The following is an 8,423-nucleotide window of genomic DNA, read 5'->3' as shown; positions in this document are numbered from 1 at the left end:
CACAAGTGCTGCTCTCCAGCCACTTGTCACCTAACCTGTACTTATGACAGCTATTCCTATGCCCCAAGTGCAAGACCTTGCACTTATCCACATTGAACGCCACCCTGTTGTCTCCTGCCCACTTCCATAGTCTGTCCAGATCCTTTTGGATCTGGAGTACCTGCTCCTCAGTTGTGGCCACTGCTCCAGTTTTAGTGTCGTCTGTGAATTTGATGAGCAGACTGTTCACCCCTTCTTCCATGTCGTTAATGAAAAGCTTAAACAGGATCGGTCCCAGGACAGAGCCCTGGGGGACCCCGCTTGTCACTGGCCGCCATCCCGATGATTCCCCACTAATGGTTACCTTCTGCTTTCGGTCAGTCAACCATGCCCTAATCCATCAGACAGTGCTTTGGTGTATCCCAAAACCCCTCAGTTTCTCCACCAGGATATCATGAGGCACTTTGTCAAAGGCCTTGCTGAAATCCAGGTATAACTCGTCCACTGAAATCCAGGTATAACTCAAGCCATCTCGAAACCTTGTCATAGAATTCCACAAGGTTTGTCTGGCAGGACCTGTTTTTGCAGAAGCCGTGTTGTGTGGCTGTCAGCCTCCCTTCCCTATCTAGCATCACTAGATCTCTCTCTGTTATGAGCCTTTCCATTGTTTTTCCTACAATGGATATAAGGCTAACTGGTCTGTAATTCCCCATGTCCTTTCTACTACCCTTTCTGAAAACTGGGACCACTGATGCCACACTCCAGTCCTCTGGAACTTCACCCGTTCTCCATGAGGTCTCAAAAATGGAGACCAGTAGGCATGAGAGAACCCCTGCCAACTCTCTAAGTACTCTCGGGTGTAACCCATCAGGGCCTGGTGCCTTTGTAATGTCCAATGCCCTGAGGAGCCCCTCGACTTCAAGGGGGGTGACTCAAATCTGTTCCCCTAAGTCCCCAGCCTCATCTAATCTCCTATGCGGATATCCCCCATCCTGCTTTGGGGAGAACACAGAGGCAAAATAGTCATTTAGCATCTGTGCCTGTTCCCTCATATCAGTCACTGGATCGCCTTCCTCCTTATTTAGTGGTCCCACCACTTGTCTCCCCTTCCTCTTCCTATTTATATGCTGAAAGAAGCCCTTTTTGTTGCTCTTGATATTCTTGGCAAGTCTCAGTTCGTAATCAGCCTTAGCCTTGCAAAGAATCCTTCTGCAATGGGCCTTCTCCTCCCGGTATACCCTTTTGTCTATTTCCCCCAGTACCCATTTCCAACAGAGGTTCCTCTTTCTTCTAATCCCTCTAACCACCTCCTTTCGCATCCATGGCGGCACTCTCCTCCGCCTCTCCACCTTACTGACTAGAGGTATCGTCAAGGCTTGTTCCTCCAAAACCTCCCTTTTGAGTGCCATCCACCCCTCCTCAACTCGCTTACCTTCCAGTAACCTATCCCAGGAGACGTTCCCCAGTCTGGTCTTCAGTTGGCCAAAGCTGGCCCTCTTGAAGTCCCAGCTTCTAGTGCTCGCTGCATGTCTCTAGCCTCCTGATCTCAAAGGATGGAGTGATCACTCGCATCCAGAGCTCCCCTAATCTGTACTTCATCTATCAGCTCCTCCCTATTGGTCAAGACCAAATCAAGGATGTTTCCAACCCTCATCGCCTCTCGGACCCTCTGTGTGAAAAACCCTCCCTCTATAGCTTCTAGGAAGTGACGTGACCTGACTGACCTTACCTCGGAGTTTCCCAAGTAATATCCAGGAGATTGAAATCTCCCATAATTACTGTGTCTCTCCCCTGAGATATCCTTAGAATCTGGTCTGTCAGGACATCCTCCAGGGTCTCAAGTTGACCTGGAGGGCGATAACATACCCCCACTGTCAGGTCTCTTTCCCTGTCAAAACCCCTAAGTTTCACCCAGACTGCCTCTACCAAATCCCCATCTGTGCTGCATCCTATCTCACTGCATCCTATCCCTTCCCTGACGTATAAAGCCACGCCCCCACCTCTCTTTCCCTTCCTGTCCTTTCTAAAAAGGTGATGCTCTTCTATGTTCACATTCCAGACTTGCCTTTCATCCCACCAAGTTTCTGTGATTCCCACCAGGTCATACCCTCCTATTCCCAGGAGAGCTTCAAGCTCTTCCTGCTTATTACCCATGCTCCTAGCATTGGTATACATGCACCTCAACTCCTTCCCACCGCTTCCTTTCCTTGGAGTTCCCAGCCTCCTCCTTCCTCCCAGATACCTGGCCCCTCTCTGAAGGAGTCCTGTCAGTCCCTGCAGTATCTCTAAAACCCTGCTCCCAGAGCCCTGATCCTCCCCCCACACTTGTCTAGTGCAGAAACGTTACTGGGGAGCCTGAACCACCTCCCCCTCGGCCCTCAGGCACCTCACCTCCTCTTCTAGCAGGGTCACCATCTTGCAACGAGGGCAAGTGAATCCCTGCCTCTCCAGGGAGAGAAGGGCGAACATGTCGCAGTTGTCGCAGTGGACAGCAACACCCGTGACTCCCGCCAAGGCCATCTCCTGGTCTGCCATCGGTATCCCTTCCGAGACTTTACCTTGGTCCCCTGCCTTATTAGTCCTGCAGTTCCTCTCACTCGCCCAGACAAAAACTGACTCGCACACACACACACAAGGATAAAATAAACTTAAATTTTAATTGGAAGAAAAACAAAGCACAGCACAGCACAGCACAAACAAAACAAACAATCAAACCTCTGTGTCTCAGGGAAGGGAGTCTCCGGACAGCCCGGGCCGCAGCCAAGGGACAACGCCCCGTCCCTCTGCTTCCTCCTGGCTCCTCTAGCCTCTCTGGCCCCGCCCCCTTCCTCTCTGCTGCTCCTCTGCTCCCCTGCCCAGCTCCTACCTAGCCTTCGCCGGTCCCCTGGTCACTCAGCACTCTCTCCCAGCCTGTGCCTCTGCTGCTCTGCCACTCTGCCAAGAGGCCAGAGCCAAAAGGGCTTGCAGTGGCTGAGTGCGGCCTTATCAGTCCCTCAGGCCGGTGGCCCCGCCTGTCCGCTTCCTCCTGGCTGCTCCAGCCTCTCTGGCCCTGCCCCCTTCCTCTCTGCTGCTCCTGGCCCTCTGCTCTCCTGCCCAGCTCCTACCTAGCCTTCGCCAGTCCCCTGGCCACTCAGCACTCTCTCCCAGCCTGTGCCTCTGCTGCTCTGCCAAGAGGCCAGAGCCAAAAAGCATTAAACTGTTAAAAGTGTATGACTTTTACCATAGCTTTTATTTTGGTTTTCTATGTTTTTCTTTTGAATGCTTGACACTACTCAGGATGAAGCAGAACTGAGGGAATAGTTGGCTGCTCCACTGGGAAATCAGACCCTACTACAGAGCCCTTCTGTTTTTCATTCTCCTGCTCCCAGAATACTGCAGGATTACAGTAGTCAGAACAACCAAATAATGATTCTTTAGCTGACTGATGTCTGACAGATACTGCTCAGAGTACAAAACAAAGACTTTTACATGAAAGAGAGACAAGGGAATGGGTGCATTCGGAGCCATAACCATGTTGAGATTGTGGGGAACATAACCCTGCAGTGAGAAGACTTCTCGTCTTCCCTAAATTTTTCTTAAGGAAAAAAGAAGTATAACATGACCCTAACATCACTACTAATTGATCAACAAGATATACTTAATATACTTTTGTGGTTTCCAGCAGCCCCTAGCCGGATCACACTGGGATGTCTCTCAATGACTTCACCATTTTTATTCATTTAATTTTATTAAGCTTCACATTGGGCAGGGCTGCAAATCAACAGAGGCATGGGAGACTGATTATTTGCAGAAGAACTCACAGTGCACTCCACAGATGCTTGTGGCAAGTTGGTTGAGAAATCAATTTTGGAATAGTCTTAGTAAACTTTTCTGGTTTCCAACAGTATCTGCTAAACTGGGCAGCTGACATGGAAGAATTTCTTGACTGTTGTCCTCATTTGTTTTGGAGCATTGTGGCTAAACAAAGTCTAGAACATGCAAAGGGTTCTCAGGGTAACTTCTTTACAAAGAAAGCCTACCAGATTTAGACAATATGACAGCCCACCATGGCTGTTTCCTGGGGGTGGGTTGCCATTTTGTGGGAACCACATTCACTGACTTACACTGGTCACATTTCTAGTCAAGGGCATGATATATGGCCAGAAATTATTATCAGCATAGTCACAAAAGAGTAGTTCTTATGGTTCTTTGGGGAAGCCAGTTTTACCATTAATGTGGGGCTGAAACTTTTGTAATAATGAATGGATGTTAATTAAGAATGAAATATAAGGCAAAATTGAAAGTAGTTTTCAGCATATGAAACACAATCATTTGGGTTCCTAAAACGTATTTGCATCTCAAAAGTTATCTTTGTTCTTTTTTCTAAATTTAAACTATTAGCCTGGTGCCCTGCAGATGTTTTGGCATGTCCAAGGATTAAAGCTAGTACTTTATGCAAGCAAAGCATATGCTCTTCTACCAGCTATGGCCCTTCCCTAAAACTCAGCATGCTCTAACACAAACCAGAATAACAGTCAAGATTTTTTTTCCAAATCATCTGCTCAGTTTGCCAGCGGCTGCTGGAAACCACAAAAGTATATTAAGCATATACCAAAATTATTTCCTCAACCATCTTTCCCCACATGCCTCACTTCATGCCCTCCTCCATAGACCCTAATACAGATCATTCCCGCTAGCAGTGAGGAAAAAGGAATCTGGAAAAGGATTGTTGGGGCAGGGGGGAAAGCTCTGTGCATGCATATGGACATGCCTATGCAACTCACAAGCCTGCTGCACGTGTGGCCCTCAGGTCCCAACCAGATGAGTTACAACATTCAGTACATCCAAGCTTTCTTCTACACTGTTCTCTCTTAACATTCCAATATCAACTAGAAACAGGAACATCATAGTAGTAGCGTCACCATTACTTTCTAGAAAGTTTAAAGAAACTTTGCCCATTGTGCAGAATGCTGGATTCAGTTGCTTTAAGCATTTGCAGTTACCAATAGTTTTACCAACATGGCTTAGAGTCAAAGAGTCTGATCTGTTATCAAGTAACTGAACAAAATCTTTGGATCCATGAATTGTAGTTATTGCTTTGGTTGCTCAAGTTGTAGACTTGTCTGCCTAAGAATTAGAAAGAGGCAAAGATCACACTACTACTGACCTGGTTCACACACTGTGGTAAGCCAGAGTGGATTGGTATCATGAATGGTTGCTTCATGAGACCCAAATACAGAGTCATTTTTGTCAGACTTGATCCCAGTTCTGTTATTGTAGGTTGTCAGGACTGGTTAGAGAGCCTTCTGGCAAGAGCAGCAAAAACCTCTAGCATAACTCCGCATAATCTTCCCATTAGTGCCATCAATCTATTTATCCCTGCCTCAGGATAATTTTTTTCATACAAATCCTGAAGATTTGTATGAAACACAATATAGGACTATTGCCTGCATGACCATCTTATTTTGAGTTCAGCTTTAATTCCATAACATGGACAATTATGACTAAGTATGAAAATTATTTTCCTATGAGCCATGCCATTCAGTCCAGAATTCCTGGTTTGCAGAGTCCTCCTTGTGAAAAACAGCAGTTCACAGGTTCCCATAAGCAAGACATAAGTGCACCAGCATCCAACTACTGTACTGGAGATAGCATATGGACATGAGGGCTAGTAGCCATTGATAGTTCTATCCTCCATGAATTTGTCCAATCCCTTTTTAAATACATCCAAACTGGTGGCCACCTCTGTATTTCATAGGTCATAGTTTATGCATTATGTGAAACAGTAGTTCATTTTATCTGTCCTGAACATCCCATGAAGCAGCCACAATGGATGAGCAGTTTCTCCACATCATACATAATTCTGTATGACTCTGTGATGACCCCACTTTTTCTCCCAAATATGGTATCCTTTCCTCATAAAGGCATTGCTCCTGCCCCTTAATCATTTTAGTTACCCTTTTCCCAACTCTATATCCCTTTTCAGGTGCAGTGACCAGAACTGTGTGGTGACACCACAGATTTGCATAAGTAGTATATTCTACTATTAGTTCTATTTTCAATTCCTTTCCTGAATAAACCTATCATGGAGTTTGTCTTTTTTCACAGCCACCACACACTGAGTTGACATCTTCACCAAGCTATCCACCACAACCTCCAGATCTCTTTTTTTAACCAGTCACTATTAACACAGATTCTATCAATTTATACTTGAAATAGGAAACGTTGCCCCAGTTTGCATCACTTTAAACTTGCTTACACTGGATGCTTTTGCCATTTTTCCAGTTTAGAAAGAACTTTCTGGAGCTCTTCACAGTCCTTTTCTGTTTTAACCAACCTTAATAATTTGGTGTCATTGGCATGCTTCATTGATCACTGCTAATTCTGGATCCTCACCAATCTCCAGAGTAAAACTGAGGCATGCTTCATCCTTACATCCAAATTATTACAGCCTGATTGGAAGGTAGTAAACTAGAGCAGCCTTCTCCAAACTTGCTTTCTCCAGATGTTTTGAACAACAACTCCCAGCATTTCTGACAACTGGCCATGCTGTCTGGGGCTGGCAAGGATCAAAGTCCAACACATCTGGAGGACACCAAATTGGAGAAGGTAGAACAAGACATTCGAAGTACAACTAATTCCGTGAAATCTCTTCAGTAGGAGAGAAATGGCTGCTACAATCACAGCTATTCAAACTTCCACCCCACCCTGCCCACCCCAAGTGTAATAGATCATGAACAGAGCACTGAATAGTGAATTCTAGTAGAGACACAAATGGCAGAAGCCTCCCTTAGGGATATGGAAGGAACCCTTGGTCTCACAAGAGCCGTTCATTATTTAATTCTTATGTGATTGAGCAGCAAGCCACTGGCACACCCATCAGCACGCTCCCCTCCATCCCCAAGCCTGTCACACCCCCTTCATCCAGCAGTAATGTTTGGGAAAACCTGGCCCCAAAACAAAGCTGCGCTCGCTTGACACATTTCGAAGGAAGCGGGACATGGGGGAGCTCGCTATCATTACGGCCAGAATCTACGACAACCTCACGTGAGCTAACGCCTGCCATACGTTTGGGACCACAGCTCCCTTCAGCTCCGCTTGGAAGATCAGGGGTAAGTAACCCGGTGGCCTCCAGAAGTGCTGAACTATAGCTCCCATGATCCCTGAGCACTGCCCATGCTGTCTGGGGCTGATGGGTATGGTAACCCCACACACATACACACACGCGTACAGAGAGCACCCGATTAGGGGAGGCTAATGGCGAGCTGCAGCGCGGGGCTTCGCCTCCCGAAGCCGCCTCTCCCTCCTTCCCGCCCGCCTCCCTGAGGCCCAGGCTGCGGCGCCTCGCTCACCCGCGCCTCGCTGCGTCCGCGGCGCCGCTCCCTCAGGCGCGACGGAAACCGGACCAGGCCTCGAGGCCGCGGCCCCCGCACGACAACAAGAAGGCGCCCAGGTCCCCTTCCCTGCCTCGCCGGTGGAGGGGGCAGGAGAAGGGGGTGCGCCCCCCAACGCTAACGACTCCCCACCGACGGCCCGGAAGCGGAAGGAGCTTCCAGAGGGAGGAGAGGCGGAAAACCCCGTGATGTTTGCCCGCCCCATCTCTTCCCCGCCCCACCCCGCGCCCGACAATGGGCAGCAAGCGATACGCTGGAGGCAGAAATCAGAAGATAAGGGAATGTAGGAATTAACTTTGGCCTGAGGAAGTCGATAAGCGCGCGCCTATTTCGTCCTGCTCTGATCGGCCTTCTCGCCTTTTTGGACTACAGCTCCCAACATGCCTGACCATTAGCCTGACACTGACGTCCACAATATTTCAAGGGCATCTGAGTGGGGAGGACTAAGTCCAAAAATCTGGAACTCAGGGCCACAGCAGAGCAGAGCGCGCAGATTTGTATATCATAATTTACTTGTGCTCTTAAGGCTGCGTGTGCCCTTCTCCTAAAGATTGTTGTTAGTCGCGAAGTCGTGTCCGACCCACCTCCAGGCCTTCCTGTCCTCCACCATCCCCTGGAGTCCACTTAAGCTCACACCAACTGTTTCAGTGACACCATCTAGCCACCTCATCCTCTGCCATCCCCTTCTTCTTTTGCCCTCAATTGTTCCCAGCATTAGGCTCTTCTCCAGAGAGTCCTTCCTTCTCATTAGGTGGCCAAAGTATTTGAGTTTCATCTTCACTATCTGGCCTTCCAAAGAGCAGTCAGGGTTGATCTCCTCTAGGACTGACCGGTTTGATCGCCTTGCGGTCCAAGGGACTTGCAGGAGTCTCCTCCAGCTCCACAATTCAAAGGCCTTAATCCTTTTGCACTCAGCCTTCCTTATGGTCCAGCTTTCACAGCCATACATTGCAACTGGGAAAACCATAGCCTTGACTATTCGCACTTTTGTTGGCAGGGTGATGTCTCTGCTTTTTAGTATGCTGTCTAGATTTGCCATAGCTTTCCTCCCAAGGAGCAAGCGTCTTTTAA

General features: G+C 48.1%; 1 protein-coding gene across 8 annotated transcripts in view; it reads right to left on the bottom strand.

Annotated features, from left to right (window-relative positions):
* Window positions 1-7,497, bottom strand: part of MBD1 (methyl-CpG binding domain protein 1) — a 65,050-nt gene extending 57,553 nt beyond the window's left edge. For 6 of the 8 annotated variants that reach the window (XM_044431143.1, XM_044431146.1, XM_044431145.1 and 3 more), the window contains exon 1: window positions 7,311-7,497. The gene's annotated coding sequence lies outside the window, so the exon portion shown is untranslated. The remainder of the gene's footprint in view (window positions 1-7,310) is intronic. The other 2 variants (XM_044431149.1, XM_044431150.1) reach the window with 1 other exon arrangement.
* Window positions 7,498-8,423: the final 926 nt, after the last annotated feature.

Source organism: Varanus komodoensis, unplaced genomic scaffold (assembly GCF_004798865.1).
Source record: "Varanus komodoensis strain SLA01 unplaced genomic scaffold, ASM479886v1 scaffold22, whole genome shotgun sequence".
NCBI lineage: Eukaryota > Metazoa > Chordata > Lepidosauria > Squamata > Varanidae > Varanus > Varanus komodoensis.
Note: the sequence above shows the minus strand (reverse complement) of the source record. Positions and strands in the feature narration are given on the sequence as shown.